Genomic DNA, 18,971 nt, shown 5'->3' with positions numbered 1-18,971 from the left:
GGGAAAAAACAGTCTGGGTGCGAGGGGGTCAGTTGTGTACAACTATTTGAATGCGTGCTCCCAATATTCAGTAGCCTCAGGGCAAATGTGATAAGGCCTGTGCATCGTGGTGTTTTCAAATCGGCACAGTTTAATCTCATATCATTTCCTTGGTCCAGTAATCACAGTGTCTGGCGATGCTAAAAAGCTCGGAGAATTACAAAGATTCCAGCTAAATGGCTAGATTAGCCAATCACTGCATTGCAAGTGGGCATGAAATAAATAGCTTTTAGCCTGAGATGGCAATTACTGACACAAAATTGAAGCATGGAAAGGAAAGGGAAAGCGAAGTCACTCGGCTGCTCTGAAAACTTCACATTAGGGTGGATGCCTTTAATTGGCCAGCCAAAACATCACAGAATTAAGTTCAAGATTCCAAGGTCTCCAAAACTCTTTGGCAGGCTTGATGGCAAACAGGTGAGAGAGGGTTAATTGTGGTGGTTCCAGTACAACCAACCTCATTGCTGCAAATACGTAACCAGTTTAACTATGTTCATTTCCTCCACCTGCTAAGTAAAGGTACTGGGTTTGGTTTCATTTGGGGTTGTTGTTTTTTGTAACACATCCAGTCCACCTCCAATTAAGCTCTACCTTTGATAACACAAAAGCTAGTTTCTCTGTTCTCTTGTTATCCACCTCCAAAGAAGCCTGTGTTTTTCACCTTCAGAACAGGAGGCCTAGATAAGTGCAGGGTTTTGTATTTGCCCAGCTAGGGAAACAGACTTCTGCATGCTTCTGTATCTCAAGAAGAGATATCAGTGCAACATGATGCCTAAATAGTACGTAATACAACATTGTTGTTTAGTCTTTTAGTCGTGTCCAACTCTTCATGACCCCATGGACCAGAGCTTGCCAGGCACTCCTGTCTTCCACTGCCTCCAGCAGTTTGGTCAAACTCATGCTGGTAGCTTCGAGAACACTATCCAACCATCTCGTCCTCTGCCGTCCCCTTCTCCTTGTGCCCTCCATCTTTCCCAACATCAGGGTCTTTCCCAGGGAGTCTTCTCTTCTCATGAGGTGGCGAAAGTCTTGGAGCCTCAGCTTCAGGATCTGTCCTTCCAGCGAGCACTCAGGGCTGATTTCCTTCAGAATGGAGAGGTTTTATCTTCTAATGCAACATCATTTATACTAAATGGTACCCAATGCAGCATAATTTGAATGTCTGCTGTTTCCCAGTCTATCCATCTTAAGATACTTACAGGAAGCAGACAGGGATATAGCATTACCATCAGTCAAAACCACACACATAACTGGCCCATTTATTTGCTATTTAGCCTGTTGAAGAATGCTGGAGAAATCAAAAGCTTGCATACGGCCTTGCTTGCTAGGGCTGATGGGAGTTGTAGTTCAGAAACATATGGGGTGTGTGTGTGCAAAGGTTCTAAAATTACTTAAGTCTACCAATGCACCACCTTCATTTATAGAGTTCTGGAGCAAAGGTTCCCCATCCCTCTTATCCACTCTGGACTTAATGGTCTTATAAGGGCCTCTCCACTTATTTAAAAGATGTTGTCAGTCAGTCCTGATGCATTGAGTGAAAATGTGCCCCAAACACATCTTCTCAAAAAGCCTCACTCTGACAACGCCACTGGCTGTGTACTTGCGCGAAACAATTTGTGGGTTACACAGAGCCAAATTACAAAGTAGTGTTTCCCCCCTCCCCAAGAATCATGGGAACTGTAGTTTACCCCTCAAAGGGCACAATTCCCAGGATTCCTTTGGAAAAGTCATGTGTTTTAAATATGCAGGCTTAGACACATGCTTTGTACGCAGACCCAGTCCCAGAACAACTTTCTATCTCTCTACTTCTAGCTGTGGACAATATAGCAGTACCAAATCTATTTACAGTGGTACCTCAGGTTAAGTACTTAATTCGTTCTGGAGGTCTGTACTTAACCTGAAACTGTTCTTAACCTGAAGCACCACTTTAGCTAATGGGGTCTCCAGCTGCTGCCACGCCGCCGGAGCACGATTTCTGTTCTCATCCTGTACAGTGGTACCTCAGGTTACATACGCTTCAGGTTACATACGCTTCAGGTTACAGACTCCGCTAACCCAGAAATAGTGCTTCAGGTTAAGAATTTTGTTTCAGGATGAGAACAGGATGAGAACAGCTAAAGTGGTCTTCAGGTTAAGAACAGTTTCAGGTTAAGTATGGACCTCCGGAACGAATTAAGTACTTAACCCAAGGTACCACTGTATTTTAAAGTATGTAAATACTGCCTTTCCAAATAACAATTCATCGAATTCCTCCTTAAGGTCGAAGCAGCTGCTTCGAGTCTTCTAGCAGCCTGTAAGTCTGGGCTCTTTCCCAGCCCCAAATATGAAATGGGGCACAATTTGCATTGGGAACGCTGTGTGTGAGGTGAAAGGGTAATTAATTATTATTATTATTATTATTATTATTATTATTATTATTATTATTCATTTGTTTTTCCCCACCCACCTGCCTGGGTTTCCCCAGCCACTCTGGGTGGCTCACAGCATATATCAGAACATACTAAAACATCAAACATTAAAAACTTCCCGATATAGGGCTGCATTCAGATGTCTTCTAAAAGTCAGATAGTTGTTTATTTCCTTGACATCTGAAGGGAAGGTGTTCCATGGGGAGGGCACCACTACAGAGAAAGCCCTTCTCGCTCATTCTACTGCTGGTCATGATTTCTCACCACCTTACTGGAGCTTTTGGGTGGAAGGAGAGAAATAAAGAACTAGTCCCTGTTTTTCACCTTAGCTCACCTCATAAGATCATTAGGATGAAATTAAATAATAACACCCTGCACACCACCCGGAGTCCTTTGGAGGAAAGGCAGAATTCAACTGAGAAAAATAATATAAAAGATCAAAGTCTCCTAAAATGGCATTTAACAGCCTAATCCTATGCTTGCCTACTCAGAAATAAGTCCCACTGGGTTGAACAGGGCTTGCTCCTAGGTAAGTTTGCATGGCTCTTTGTCCCTGACTACTGGTTTGCCTGTGGCTCCTGGGTACTGGCCAGTGCTTCTTCTGTTTTTTTGAAAAAAATGAGAAATGGTGCCGGTACTCACCATGAAGTTGTTACATTAAGAATACTCCTAGGAAAAAAGCTCTGGTCCTGACTCACCACATACTGCTCCCTATTACGGCTCAGCTCTTACACAAAGTCAGAAGTAAGCAAACTAAACCTCACCTTAAAAACCTAAATTTAAACACAAGACTTTTTCTTTTCTTTTCTTTTTTGGATTTGTATATTGTCCTTCCTCCATGAAGGGCTATTAAAATATTGTTCTATATTATCACAAGGGGGGAGGATTCTACACCAGCCAGAAGAACAAGGATGGCATTGATGGAACAGGCTCAAATGTTTATTACTGAAGGTTGTAAAGAGATCAGCAAACTCAGGAATGCACATGGCCGTGGTGATGTGGGAGATGGCAGGGAGGAGGGAGACTGCAGGAAGGAGGGAGGCAGGCCAAGACCTTACATGGTAATAGGAACTTACTATAATTTTTGATTTCCCAGAAATCAGGTGGTTTACAAGAAATCAGGTGGTATTGTATTCTGCAAATGTATAAAAAAGCTGGCTCGCTCAGAATTCGGGGGCAGACATTGGGCAACGCGTGTCTGTACCATTTTCGTCATGACAAAATAAAAGGATTTTTCCGAGGACTTCCGGTCGGTGCCAGCGCTTAATGGCGGTCCTACCTCCGAGCTCCGGAGAAGGACTGCTTCGCAAGTTCGGGTCTTACCCGCTACGGCGAGCGGGGGACCCCTAATATCCCAGGCGCTGAAGCCTGAGAACAAGGAGACTCGGTGGGCACCTTCGCGCCCCCCGGTACCGTGAAAGAGCCTTTTTAAAGGCTACGGATCGACATCGGGAGAGAGCGCGGTGCTGAGAGTCGCTACCCAGCCTGCGAAGTGAAGCCGCGTCGCCATAAGCGGAGAGCGCCGATTCCTTCCTGAAAAGAAAATCTGGACTGAATTCCCGTGAGTAAGAGCTGAAAAACAATCGGGACCCTTTAAATTTCGGAAATTGGGCTAAAAACGGGGAGATTTAAACAAAGGAAGTCTGCCTCCCCCCGACTGCATGAAAGTGAAAGCAACGGAACTCTAAACTTGCATCCGTTTAGACCTGCTTTTTGATCATATAAACCGGACATTTAGACCCTTGATCTCCCCTCTGGCAAGCAGGGCAGAGGGGAGGTGAATTTGACTATTAACTGCATGATTTATTTGAAGGAAAAAACCTCTGCTATCTCATCTATTTGAAAGTTTGAAACGGTCTGCCTTCTTAGTACATTGAGCTGACTTTTCCCTGTGAAGTGACACCTTGATACAAAGTTCCCACAGTGCCTGACTTTTGTACATTATAAGAAGAAACAGTATAAACAGCATACTGGGCAACTGTGGCAATTGGAAGTTATAAGACTTTAGTAACATTGATTTTGACTGGGTTAATCTCCTTTCTTTCTACATCTTGGACTGTCTCCTTTGTTCTTGTGTTTGGAAACTTCCTTCTATGGCCATTTTGATTTGCTCCCTCTAGAGGATAAAGTGAAGTCCGGCACGGCCTAAGACAGTGGAATTTTCCAAGGGAGAATAAATCCCGTGGGAATTGACCTTGACATGAGTGGGCCACAAGAAGAGATAACTACAAGAGCCAAGACCAAGCAACAACAACAACAACAGTTGCAGCTGCAACAAGCAAAGAAAAGAGGTTCAATCTCAGGCGCAACAGCCGGATTAGCTGGAACAACAGGACAAGACAAAGGAGCAGCCGTTTCTATGGAAGCTGTGACAGAAGCTTTGCTTAAGATAAACCAGACTCTGGAGTCTCTGACAAAACAGACTTCAGAGAACACACAAAAATTAACAGAAATATCAACAAGATTAAACCAGAATACAGAATCTATAAACAAATTGGTCGAGGAAAACGCCACCACGCGTCAAATTGCCGAAGAGGCCAAAGCCACAGCTGGAGAGACGCAGGAGAAATTAGAGCCACTTGCCAAGAAGGTCTATGAGCATGATGCAACTTTGGCCTTGTGGGAGTTACAGAGGAAAGAGAGAAACTTAAAATTAAGACTGATTCCGGAGAATGAAAGTGACAACCTTGTGGAATATTTGACACGGGAGTTTGCGGATTGTTGGGACCTGGAGGAAGACGAATTCAAAATTACAACTGCCTTTAGACTGGGTAAAAAGCAAGATAGAAAGACACCGAGAGATTGTCTGATCACACTCAGATCTAAGGAGGAAAGAGATAAAATTTTAGGACTACACTTTGAAAAGGCCTTGCAAATTGGAAATTCAGCTGTACAGATCTTTAAAGACATACCAAAATACATTTTGGATTTAAGAAACTTCTACAAGGATTTGGTTCTTTTGTTAAAGAAAAATCTTATCCGCTTCAGGTGGGAGTTCCCACAAGGACTGTCATTCGACTACAAGGCAAAGAAAGTGAAAATAAAGACAATTCAAGATAAAGACAAATTTTTGGCAAGATATCAGGAGGACCTACAGAAGGGGACTGTGGACGTACTTGCAGAACAGAGGAGAGCACTGGATATCCTGAATCTCTCGTTTGGACAAAAACCACCACCGTCAGAAGAAGAGCAACAACTTGGAGCTGTTGGAGGAGCCTTAAGAAAATAACAAGATGGCTCTGCAATTCCTTAGTTGGAATTGTAATGGACTGAATGGGCCTTTGAAGAGAAGACAAGTATTTCATATTTTGAACAGAGAACAATTGGACTTGATATGTTTACAAGAAACTCACATAACTAGAGCCCACAGGAGATTACTCACAAATAAAAGGTTAGGACAAGAATTTATTTCATCAGACAAAGTTAAGAAGAGAGGAGTGGTAATATATGTGAAGGAGAAATGGGCTCCAAAAATGATATTCAAAGATGAACAAGGGAGATATCTGGCTGTGGAGATACAAGTACAAGGAGAAAAACTTTTAGTTGTTGGAATTTATGCACCAAATGAAGGCAAATCTGACTTCTTTAAGAGACTTCATGAAACTTTGACGGACTATCTGGATTACAACATGATAATCATGGGAGACATGAATGGCGTGGTCTCCACTAATATGGACAAGGCACAAAGACTAACAGTCACTAAAGAAGGGAGACTCCCTAAGACTTTTTTCGAAATGACAGAAAACATGGACTTGATAGACATTTGGAGAACAAGGAACCCTCTGGAGAGAGAGGGAACCTTCTTCTCCCAAGCAATGATGACCTGGACCAGAATTGACCAAATCTGGGTTACTAGTGGACTGGCTCCAAAGATTAAGAAAGTGGAAATCTGCCCAAAAACCTGCTCCGACCATAACGCCGTGAAGATGGAGATGAAACTCACAATAACTGGTCAATTTAGATGGAGAGTGAATGACACCCTCTTTCGAGATAAGGAGATTCTCACGAAGGCCCAAAAGACCCTAAAAGACTATTTTGAAATAAATTTGAGGACCGACGTGGAGAAAAGAGTGATCTGGGACGCAAGTAAAGCCGTTATGAGAGGATTTTTGATCCAACAAAATTCAATAAAGAGGAAAAAACAAAATGAGAAAAAAGAGAAGATCTTGGAAAAGATAAAGGAAGGAGAGAGGAAACTAAGAACAAAACCAAAGTCTCAGGACATTTTAAGAGAGATCAAGTTATATCAAACTCAATATATGGAATTGATGAACCAAGAGATTGAATGGAAGATAAAGCAAATGAAACAAAAGACTTTTGAATCAGCAAATAAATGTGGTAAACTTTTGGCATGGCAATTGAAGAAAAGGCAGAAACTAAATACAGTTACAAGCCTAGAGGTGGATGGAAAGAACATATCTAAACCCAATGAAATTAGAAATTGCTTTTTAAGTTATTTCAAAAAACTCTACACCCAAGGCCCGCAAAATGAAGAAGATATAGACAAATTCCTTGGAAGATATGGATTACAAAACATCTCTCAGCAAAGTAAGATGGACTTGAACCAGAGAATCTCAGAACAAGAGATAGAGGCTGCCATTCAGAATATGCAACTGGGCAAATCTCCGGGACCAGATGGACTGACTTCTAGATACTACAAATCGCTGAAGGAATGGCTGATTCAACCACTAAGAGAAGTTTGTAATGAGATTCTTGAGGGAAAAAGGGCACCTGAATCGTGGAAAGAGGCATATATTTCACTCATACCAAAGTCAGAGACTGAAAAGACCCAACTCAAGAACTACCGCCCAATATCACTCCTTAATGTGGATTACAAAATTTTTGCAGACATTTTGGCAAAAAGATTTAAAAGAGTTTTGATGGAGAAGATTCATAAAGACCAAGCAGGCTTTCTCCCTAAAAGACACCTAGCAGACAATGTAAGGAATGTAATAGACATTTTGGAAAAGCTGGAGGTGAATATAAACACTAAAGCAGTATTGATCTTTGTGGACGCGGAGAAAGCCTTTGATAACATCTCTTGGAGTTTTATGAGGAAGAATCTTCATGGGATGGGGGTAGGCCAGGGTTTTGAGAATGGTATGGCTGCAATATATTCTGAACAAAAAGCTAAGCTGATTGTAAATAATGTTGTGACTGAGGAACTTAAGATAGAAAAAGGAACACGGCAGGGGTGCCCAATTTCCCCATTACTTTTCATTTCGGTTCTGGAGGTGTTGCTGAATATGATAAGAAATGACCAGCAGGTCAAAGGTGTGCAGGTCGGAGCTAAACATTACAAGTTAAGAGCGTATGCAGATGACCTAGTATTGACTTTGCAAGAGCCAAACACTAGTACGAAAAGGGTTTTAGAAATAATTCAACAATTTGGCCAGGTGGCTGGATTTAAGTTGAATAAGCAAAAAACTAAAGTCTTAGGGAAAAACCTAACAGATATGGAAAAGGAGAAATTTCAGGAGGAAACAGGTCTGACAGTGGTCAAGAAAGTCAAATACCTAGGGGTTTATTTAACACCTAAGAATGTCAATTTGTATAAGGACAATTATGAAAAATGTTGGTCAGAGATTAAAAAAGATTTAGAAATATGGTCAAATCTGAAACTGTCAATGTTAGGCCGAATTGCAGTAATTAAAATGAATGTATTGCCTAGAATGTTATTTTTGTTTCAGACCTTGCAGATTCTTGACAAGATGGAATGTTTTAAGAGGTGGCACAAAGACATTTCGAAATTTGTCTGGCAGGGCAAAAAGCCCCGAATTAAATTCAAAATACTGACTGACGCTAAAGAAAGAGGGGGTTTTGCCCTGCCGGACCTAAAATTGTACTATGAGGCAGCAGCTTTTTGCTGGCTGAAAGAATGGATGCTCCTCGAGAACACGGACATCTTGGATCTGGAAGGTTTCAATAATGCTTTTGGTTGGCATGCATATCTTTGGTATGACAAAGTTAACAGTACTTTTAAAAATCACATTGTTAGAAAAGCATTATTTAATGTCTGGATAAGATACAAAGACCTATTGGAAAATAAAACCCCTAGATGGGTGTCACCAGTGGAGGCTAAAGCAGTGAAGAAACTCAATATGGAGGTCGGATGGCCGAAGTATTGGGAAATCTTAGAACAGGATGGAGATAAGTTTAAACTACAAAGTCAGGAGAAATTGAAGCACAAAGTAGAAAATTGGTTTCAATACCGCCAAATAATGGAATTTTTTAAACAGGATAGGAAAATCGGTTTCCAAGTGGAGAAATCAAAACTAGAGACCGAATTGCTAGAACCCAATACTAAGAATTTATCTAGAATGTATAACTTGCTGTTGAAATGGAACACACAGGATGAAACAGTTAAATCTGCTATGATTAAGTGGGCGCAGGATGTTGGGCACAACATTATGTCAGATGACTGGGAATGGTTATGGAACACCGGTATCAAATTTACGGCATGTAATGCCTTAAAGGAAAACATTATGAAAATGGTATACAGGTGGTACATGACCCCAGTCAAACTGGCAAAAATCTACCATTTGCCCGATAATAAATGTTGGAAGTGTAAAGAGACTGAAGGTACTTTCTATCACCGTTGGTGGACATGCCCGAAGATAAAGGCCTTCTGGGAAATGATCTATAATGAAATGAAAAAGGTACTTAAATGTACATTTTCTAAAAAACCAGAGGCCTTTCTCTTGGGCATTGTCGGCCAATTGGTGACAAAGAAAGATAGAAATTTCTTTATGTATGCCACAACAGCAGCAAGAATACTCATCGCAAAGTATTGGAAGACACAAGATTTACCTACTCTGGAAGAATGGCAGATGAAAGTGATGGACTATATGACATTGGCTGAGATGACAGGCAGAATCCGTGACCAACGCAAAGAGATGGTGGAAGAAGAATGGAAAAAATTTAAAAGCTATCTTAAGGACTACTATAAACTGAACGAATGTTAAAATGTTGTGGTTGCTAGAAGTAACAGGGTACAGGGATACAAGGTTAGACAATAAAGGAGGACTAAGACGACAGAGATTAGAAAGTAACAATTGGGAGTTGCTAGTTCAAATATGGACACTGGGATGCAGAGAGGGGGGGTATGGGGAAGTCCAAGAAAAGAGGTTTATGAAAATATCTTTGAAACTATTTTGTATGTTTGTTTTGTTTTGTGTTTGTTTGTTTTTCTTAAAAATGTTGTAAAACCAATAAAAATTTATTAAAAAAAAAAAAAAGTTTGCATGGCTTTGCACCTTAAAGACAAGCTAAGGAGCTGCCTAGACAGAGCCACTTCCAGACCTGGCCCAGGAGGTGGAGTTGTGGGCTTCACACCCACCCCACGTGAGCGGGGGCTGGTTTCAGCCCCCGCGAGAGCAGGGGAATCCCGGCCGCGTTGTCCACCCAGCCAGCCAATCGGGTGGCTGGGGGCGTGGCCTGCCCTATTTAGGGCCGGCGCGGCCAGGGCTCGCCCTCTTTCGCTGGCTAGCCCCCACGTTTTCCCACCCTCCCTCCCTCTAGGTAGGCAGGTTTCCGACTTTGCTATGGACTTCGGTCTGTCGCCGCAAGGGGCATGGTAGGAATTTTTCCCAATTGGCAATTTGCAGCCATTTGGTTTTTCGCCTATCTCGTAGCAACTCGTCACAACTCTTCGGCATTGGTGGTTAGGCATTGGTAAGAAGGGGTTAAGAGGATATGTGGGGGGGGGGAGTGCCATCACCTCCCCCCAGAGAATGAAGGGTGGTCTGGTAAAGGACTCCGGGGGGCCTGGCCCTGTCCGAAGCCTATGGAGGTGTGGGCCTAAGGCACACCCCCAAGCGGTGACCCGGGGGAGCTTCTAGTTGACGTGCCTCAGCAGGAGACTCCCCCACTATGGTGTTAACCCTTCCCGTGTCTCCAGCAAATGGGCTGGAGCCGGATAGTCGATAGGACCAATGCCTAAGGCAATGCCTCTCATTCCTGAATTCAATAAAGTTGTGGCCTAATTCACCCATTTAACCTTAAATTCTGTTGTCTGGTGTCTTTATTTATCCTTGGTGGAGGGCGGGAACTCGCCACGCAATCCACCTGTTTGGTACATGCCAATATGTAATGGGTCTCCCAAATTATTTCAGGTTAATTAATCTGGGGAGAAAAGCTGCCGGATCTCGCATGCATGTGGCATTAAGTGTCAATTGCCTGAGCAGCTGTGTTCACACTCCAGCTAAGACTGAATGGCAGATCAGTAGGGATAAACCGCAAGTGTGAATGAGACAATGAGCCCTTGCAAATTAAGTTGTAAAATAGCCGGTTAGCAACACACTGGGAATTGAGCATTGAAGTGTCGGGATTCTAGACATGCTTTGTCAGGTGGCAAACGCAAAGCCAAGCTTTGCCTGTCCTTGGCTGGCTGACCACAGGCAAAGCGAAATACATTAGCTGGCCATAGAGAGAAAAATCCTATCCACCCTTTTCACCAGGCATAGGCAAACTCGGCCCTCCATATGTTTTGGGGCTACACCTCCCATCATTCCTAGCTAACAGGACAAGTGGTCAGGGATGGTGGGAGTTGTAGTCCCAAAACATCTGGAGGGCCGAGTTTGCCTATGCCTGCTTTTCACCATATCTCTGTAATCAAAGGAGGCCAAGTTCTTTTGGTTCTGTCTAACGACCCCCCTTACCCCCCCTTTTAGCGTTATAGTCCACCACAACCCAAGGACTCTGGGTAACTCTAGGTCTTCATGCAACTCTGTCTATGGTCTCTGGACAGGACATTTCCATGAAGAGAAACCTAGAGGAGATCGACTTAAAGTGATGTATACCGTATTTTTTGCTCCATAAGACACACTTTTTCCCTCTTAAAATCTAAGGGGAAATGTCTGTGCGTCTTATGGAGCGAATGTGTGGTCCGTGGGGCTGGGGGGGAGGACCTGGGCTTCCCTCGCCAGACCCGACAAGCTGTGACGAGCAGCGGGAAGGCTGTGCGCAGCCTTCCCGCTGCTCCCCGGGGCTGGCAGTGAGGGAAGCTCAGCTTTCCCCACCGCCAGCCCCACAAACTGCGGAGATAGCCGCCCGAAGCCTCCAGACTTCAGGCGGCTATCTCTTCTCCACGGACCCCTCTCGCTCTCCAGATAGCCAGCTGAAGCTATCTGAAGCTGAAGCTGGACCTCCCGCCGTGCTCCGGAGGCTTCGAGATGCCTTCTGCTGAAGCCTGGAGAGTGAGAGGGGTTGGTGCGCACCACCCCCTCTCGCTCTCCAGGCTTCAAAGATAACTCCTTCAGGTAAGGCACAGCGCCCCTTCAGCGAAGCGGCAGGAGAAATGGAAGGGGCGCAGAGAGGGGGAGAAATTTTTTTTCTTGTTCTCTCCCTCTAAAACAAGGTGCATCCTATGGTCGGGTGCGTCCTATAGAGCGAAAAATACGGTACTTGTCACACAATTGCACAGCCGATGGCATTTGCCCCCACAGGCTGTAGTGATAACCACCAGTTTGGACAGCTGTGAAATTAGGCAAGCTTGTGGAGGATAAGCCTACTGTTATAAGAAAAAACTGTTCCTTTTCCCTCATGGCGTACCCAAGAGCCTTATATAGGCTCTCTATCAGTAGGAGAAAATAAGAGGCCAACCAGAGAATATTGAGAAGCAAAGCAGCTAGTAAGCCTGATCTTTATTAAACTGTTGCAACAGGGTGCTCACCCCCCCTCACCACGCAGGAGAGAGGAGGCACCCAGAACAATGGTGCACAAGCCCTTATATAGACTTTTGAAATTGCCACCCTGTAGCTCAAGGCCACCCCGCAATACGTCACAGAAGGGGCAGTCTACAGCAGAATCCTGTCTGGCAGGAAACCTATTAATGGGTTTACCTGGACACCCTGGTTATCCTTTCGTGATGATAAATACTTAATTCCTGAGACCAGGTCACAGGCTCACCCTGTTCATACCCAAATGTGCCCTTAAGGCAGGATTTGTGAGCACAGAGACAGTGGAGAGGCTTTTCCCATTTCCATTTATATATTTCTGTATGTGTTTGCCTGGTACATTTATGAACATTTATTTTATATCTTAGACCTTATAATTCTCATAACAGCTACCAAAGGGCATACCGGGACAAGAGAGGTTGATCCATTTGGCAAGCAGAAATGATGGGACTATCGCTTTAGTGCAAAATTGGATTGCACCCCCAGAAAATGCCCAGACTATCATAAACATACGTAGAAAACACTGTGTACTGACTGACTCATATTTGCAATATCAAGGTCCTTGTCTTGGAAGCACTAGACTTCTTTTTTTAAAATAAATAAATAAATTATAATATAAAGTGCTGAAAACTGCAACTTCCTTACATCCGTCATGTGTTTATCAGAACCCATAAGAACAAAAATGTTCATTCTGGCACAAGCTTTTATGAACGTCAGTAATCCAGAGTAATGCAGCAGACAGAGTGCTGGGCTTGTATCATCTGATAGGACATTGGCAGACTCAGCAGTAGTTGTTTTTTTTTGTACACTATAATTCCTGCGAGTCATTGACCCAATTCCGGTCTACTCCCGTTTTAGAAAGGGTTAACTGTCAATATTTGTTTCCCACTGACAGTTGTCCAAGTGCCTGACCTGAGCCCTTGCCAGACCATCAAGGACCCTATGGGAGCTGGAAGTATCCAGAGCAGATAAGATCCTGCTCAGTGACTGGCCTGACACAAGATCAGGAGAGAATTCATCATTCTCCTTGCAATAGCTGTGCCGGGACATGACCTGGCCTCTTTCGCAGTCCTTGACCAGGTCTGTTAGTTTATCAGAAGACTGCATGGTCTCTGGATGCTTAAATCAACATCATCAAGGCTACAGCTGCTGCAGTGGCACTGAAGTCAGCGCTTGCCCCCTGCAGGTTGCAGCAGAGATCCTTCTGAACGAAGTAAACCCTGTCTGCCTCCATTCTGCTTCCTAGCCCTGTTACTCGAGGGAGTAAAAGTGCTGAGACTTTTCCCCTTGTACATCCACCTGAGTCTGAGCTTTCTAAATGAGATGAAGTATCCTAGTTCATCCAGTGAGATTTTGCTCAAGGAAGCAATCAGGTGGTTAACAAGACAGACCATCAGTTTAGGTTTTTGAGAAACCTTTTATATAAAGTAGAGACATCACTTTGCCAACAAAGGTCCATATAGTAAAAGCTATGGCTTTCCTAGTAGCGATGTATGGAAGTGAAAGCTGGACCATAAAGAAGGCTGATCGCCGAAGAACTGATGCTTTTGAATTATGGTGCTGGAGGAGACTCTTGAGAGTCCCATGGACTGCAAGAAGATCAAACCTCTCCATTCTTAAGGAAATCAGCCCTGAGTGCTCACTGGAAGGACAGATCCTGAAGCTGAGGCTCCAATACTTTGGCCGCCTCATGAGAAGAGAAGACTCCCTGGAAAAGACCCTGATGTTGGGAAAGATGGAGGGCACAAGGAGAAGGGGACGACAGAGGACGAGATGGTTGGATAGTGTTCGCGAAGCTACGAACATGTGTTTGACCAAACTACGGGAGGCAGTTGAAGACAGGAGTGCTTGGCATGCTCTGGTCCATGGGGTCATGAAGAGTCGGACACAACTAAATGACTAAACAACAACAACAACAATGTTCAGGCCACCATGAGAAGTCAACAGAGAGCTAGAAATGAGATCCATTTCACTAGACATATTTGGGGTTCTGCAGTTCCCATCAGTGCTTGCTAGTATGGCCAATAGTGAGGGTGGAATGGTGGAAACTGTAGCCTGACAACATCTGGGACAACATGCCACGTTGGCCTCCTCTGGTTACTACATTTTTTAAAGTCCACAATTCCTGGAAAACCCAAAATGAGCAAAGACCTACCTACCAAGATTAAAGCTGTAATCTCATAGCACCCTCTGCTGGGTATTTGTCTTATTGTCTGATAATTTTATTTTAAATATTCATAGCCCAACATGATCTGAGGGCAGGGTACAATAAAACGTACGTAAACGGACAAGTGCATAATCCTAAACATTCGAACAGATAAAATTATAAAGTTGCTTAAAACTAGCATCTCTGTAAAAATCCCAGCCACATACTAGTTGTTTCCAAAAACCTAGGCAAACAACCATGTTCTAACCTGGAATCCAAACAAACAAAAAAGAGTTGGCATCTAGCTCATCTTGGATGAGGAATCCACTGCAGAGTCCAGAAAGGAGACCATAAACTCTGCAGTATCAAATGCTGAATCTATAATAGGCTCCCCAACCACACAAGCTGTTGGGGAGGAGGCCCCCAACTTGGATGGACTTGAATAGACAAATCCATGGATGGATACAACTATTGGGGGCTACCAGCCACAGTGGCTATGCTCCCCCTCCCCTGTTGGAGACAATATACTCTTCCTCTCAATCCCATTCATGTCTATTCAGAAGTAAGTCCCTTTAAGTTCAATGGGGCTTGTGCCTAGGTAAGTGGGTAGAGGATTTCAGCCTTACTTGGAGGAATTAAAGGGCAAAAGTTACTAGTTGCATTTACAAAGCAAACCATAGGTTGCCAGTTCTTGCACAAGAAATGCCTCACGCTTGCTGATCCCTTCTCCCTTCGCCCATGCATGAGAGTAAAAACTCCAACTTCTACTTAGCTGCAACTACTGTAGTTTGTCACTGCATTCGAATGCAGTAAACTATGGCTTGTACAAACCATAGATTCCACACAGATTGCCAGAAATCAGGACACCACACCTTGATTTGATTCTGCTTTGTACAAAGCATAGTTTGCCACATTCAGACACAACAACAAAGTATAGTTTCCTGTTTGTGAAAAGCAAATGCTTCCAACTTTCGCCCCTTTATATAGAGAGGAAGGAAGGGGAGGGAACTTGCATGTAGACTAAAAGGCTCATGGTTTCCTGAACAAATATCAATAAACTAGGGTTAGCTCTGCTGTTATGCCTGAATGCAGTCACTATCTCAGGCTTAATTGTCTAGCTGAAAATTGTTGTTGTGATAATGAGAAAATAATATTTGTATGGATCTAATGAGCCAGATGGGTGGAGTATAAATAACACATTATTATTATTATCATCATCATCATCATCATCATCATCATCATCATTAGGGGTGCATAGGAGCCACCTCCCAGAGGCTGAGGGGTCTTTGCCCCCCACAAAGTTGATAAGCACTGTCATTCAAATGGTGTGCATGCACGATGTCATGTGATCAATTATGCATTGGGGGGATTACCTGCTGTCCCCCAAATATTTTATTCAAGTTGGCACCCCTGGTGGAGTGGGAGGTTAAAAAGGAGTTTAAACCTGAAATAAATTGTGCAATCTGTTTGACATTTCATGGAGCCACCAAATTCCCACCATTGTCTTATAAAACATTTTATTGTCTGAGAAACTCTAAATTCCCCTGACTATCCTATGTTATTTATTTGCCCAGAGTGACTGGGGCAACCCAGTCAGATGGGCAGGATACAAACAATAACATTATTATTTGAAGCACTAGCCAGCCAAAGTTAAATCCTACACATGTCAGATTTAGGCTACAATGCTATGCACACTTACCTAGACATAAGTCTGACTAAACTCACTGAGAGTCACTTCTGAGAAGACATGTAAAGGATTTTGCTGGTAAGCACAATTTTATCTCACACTCTCATTGTACTCAGTGGGACCTTTTTAAATAGGTAAACATTAGTTGCCGAAAAGGTTACTCCGGTTTTCATTTATCACCTGAGCTCTAGGTTTAGGATAACGACAACATCAGAGGAACGAACATTTCAGTACATCGGCAAAGGCTGGAAGGCATTGTACAAGAGCTACAGCTGCCCAAGTAGAAGTAACTCCCCCTGTGACAAATTTCTTAAGACAGCCTGCATTTCTCCCTGAGGGTTTCGCTACAGTGCTGGTTGAAATGTTAAGCGGTAGTTCAAGGCTCATAAATTGCCAGGGACCTATAACAGTTGAACCTGCTCCACAATCATGTAATCACAGCAGCGGCAATGCACACAATGAAGACGCCAACTAGCAACCCAAGACATATTGAGGCAGACCCCAAAATAACGTGTTTTGTCTACAGCTACTTAATCTTGAAGTTCTAGGGGGAAAGTAGATTCTGCAAGCTTCAAGTTTGCCCATCTGTATTAAAAAAGTGATTTTACCCATAACCATTACCTACTATAGGACGTGGGTGGCGCTGTGGGTTAAACCACAGAGCCTAGGACTTGCCGATCAGAAGGTCGGCGGTTCGAATCCCCGCGACGGGGTGAGCTCCCGTTGCTCGGTCCTGCTCCTGCCAACCTAGCAGTTCAAAAGCACGTCAAAGTGCAAGTAGATAAATAGGTACCACTCTGGCGGGAAGGTAAACGGCGTTTCCGTGCGCTGCTCTGGTTCGTCAGAAGTGGCTTAGTCATGCTGGCCACATGACCTGGAAGCTGTACGCTGGTTCCCTCGGTCAATAAAGCGAGATGAGCGCTGCAACCCCAGAGTCGGTCATGACTGGACCTAATGGTCAGGGGTCCCTTTACCTTTTACTATTACCTAGTATGTGCAGTTGCAGAGATGATGGATGAATGTGTTCTAGATAGGATACAGGAGTCAGGCAGCACAGTCTTATGCAGGTTGACTTGCAAGATCTGAAATCAATAGGGCTTCCTCCCAGGTTAGTATGTATAGGACTTACACAGGACTATGGTGAGGACCAGTGAGTCTGACCAGTGTCCTAAACGTCTTCTCAGAATAATCAGCAAGATTTGGAGGTCTTGTGGCAGATGTTAAGGGAGTAATATTAATATTAATATATATTAATTGGTCTACTAAATGTGGCTAGGATTCTTTGAAGATGCACTGGGGTCTAAACCACTGAGCCTCTTGGGCTTGCTGATCGGAAGGTCAGCAGTTCGAATCCCCGTGACAGGGTGAACTTCTGTTGCTCTGTCGCAGCTCCTGCCAACCTAGCAGTTTGAAAGCAGGCCAGTGCAAGTAGATAAATTGTTACCACTGCGTCAGGAAGGTCAACAGCGCTTCTCTGTGCTCTGACTTCTGTCACGGTGTTCTGTTGCGCCAGAAGCGGTTTAGTCATGCTGGCCACATGACTCGGAAAGCTGTCTGTGGACAAACACTGGTTCTCTTGGCCTGAAAGCAGAGATAAGCATTGCACCCTATAGTTGAATTCAACTGGACTTGACCGTCCAGTGGTCCTTTACAATAATAATAATAATAATAATAATAATAATAATAATAATAATAATCATAATCATAATAAATTGTTATGTGCCACCCATTTAACTGGGTTACCCCAGCCACTCTGGGCAGCTTCTAACAAATTAAAACACATCAAACATTAAAAGACATCAAACATTTAAAACTTCCCTATACAGTATCTCAGTTTAAGAACAGCCCTGTTTACGAACTATTCAGTTTATGAACTCTGCAAAACTGGAAGTAGTGTCCCAGTTTGCAAACTTTACCTTAGTCTAAAAACGGAAGCCGAACAGTGGAAGGAGGCCTCATTAGGGAAAGTGCTCCTCGGTTTAAGAATGGTTTCGGTTTAAGAACAGACTTCTGGAACGGATTAAGTTTGTACAGTATACCGAGGTACCCATGTATTGTTAATTTTGATAATATAGTGCTAAAGCTTTTCAAGCTTTACAAACTTCTGCTTTAAGTATTATAGCCTTAAAAAAATATTAAGGTTTATAGTGAAAAATACAAAGTTTAATATCCCCCCACCCTTTTAAACCAAACCAAGACTTTTATCTAGATACAATAAAAACACAAAGGGGGGGGGGGTAAATAAATAAATAAATAAATAAATAAATAAATAAATAAATAAATAAGAGTAGAAAAGAGGTGAAAAGAGAAAGATCAAAAAATGAGATTCAGAAAATAAAGAACTTTAAATTCTTTTTATGTCTTCTTTAAGTGTTATAGCCTGATGAGAAGCTTTGGGGAATTCTAAACAGGCACGGGTGCAAAAACAAAACAAAACAAAACAAAACAAAACAAAACAAAACAAAACAAAACAAAACAACAAAACAAAACAAAACAAAACAGGCATCCTGTCTCCTATCTTGCTTAGTTTAGATCTTATCCAACTCAACAGCTTTTTATATGCACAGCTCAAATATATATATTTAGCTTCTCCATTTTTCAAGAGGTTGAGGAGCTGGCCTGCAGGGCAAGAATAAGATTAGAGTGGCTTCAGCCTGTTAACAGGACAGCGGATAATCCTTGTTGCATAATAGCTTTAGGAAATCCTGTGTTCTAATTGGTGGAAACATTTGCTTCCAGAGCCTGGTACTCCAGCATCAGCTGGAGAGTGTTTATTTACTGAAGGAAGCCACAAATAGCAAGATTGGCCCTGCAGGAATATTAGCATTTGGGCATCCATGATGTATATGTGAAGATCCTTCATGCTCCACGCCCCACCTCCCCCCCCACCCCCCGGTTGGAAGAGTAAGAGGCATGGAAAGATGCATATGACTAATTTTAACAAGCTTGTTTTATATTAATGGCACACGTTAAGCGAAAGCCACAGTTCCTCTGCTCAGTCTTACTCCACACCC

The sequence above is a fragment of the Podarcis bocagei genome, assembly GCF_964188305.1.
Source record: "Podarcis bocagei genome assembly, chromosome: 17".
Taxonomy (NCBI): domain Eukaryota; kingdom Metazoa; phylum Chordata; class Lepidosauria; order Squamata; family Lacertidae; genus Podarcis; species Podarcis bocagei.
Note: the sequence above shows the minus strand (reverse complement) of the source record.